This window comes from Tupaia chinensis, unplaced genomic scaffold, assembly GCF_000334495.1.
Source record: "Tupaia chinensis unplaced genomic scaffold, TupChi_1.0 Scaffold146907_1, whole genome shotgun sequence".
Lineage (NCBI taxonomy): Eukaryota > Metazoa > Chordata > Mammalia > Scandentia > Tupaiidae > Tupaia > Tupaia belangeri.
Window position 1 is genome coordinate 561009 of NW_006206760.1, and position 422 is coordinate 561430.

The 422-nt window shown below is 46.9% G+C and overlaps 1 protein-coding gene across 1 annotated transcript in view; it reads right to left on the reverse strand.

The window, feature by feature from the left end:
- Nucleotides 1-422, reverse strand: part of UCHL1 (ubiquitin C-terminal hydrolase L1) — a 14339-nt gene that overhangs the window by 7946 nt on the left and 5971 nt on the right. The gene's annotated exons all lie outside the window — the stretch shown is intronic.

Genomic DNA, 422 nt, shown 5'->3' on the forward strand with positions numbered 1-422 from the left:
TTTTTCTATTTAGGTTTTCTGCCATAGGGCGCATGCGCTCACCCGAGAGGAGAGAGGCAGAGGGAAAGCAAAAAATCACCCCCTGGAGGAAGGCCACTCCGCACTCCCTTCTCCTCCATTCTCCTCTCAGGATTTTGGGCACGTACTCCCAGGGTGATCTTTAAGTCACCAGGTCCGGGATTCAAACCACGGTCAGCCACGGGAATCCAGCTGCCTTAACTACCACGCCACGATGTGACACTCCAAATAGAGACTCAGTGAGGACAGAAAAGGTCGAGGTGCGACTTTTTAACATGGTTCAGTCAAGTCAAAATTCAGCAAGAAAACGTCTAAAAGGGGGGTATTTATGGCCCGATAAATCATTGTTTTATTTTAAATACACCACAAGTAGTCTTGGCCACATTGCCCTAATTAAAAAAAAA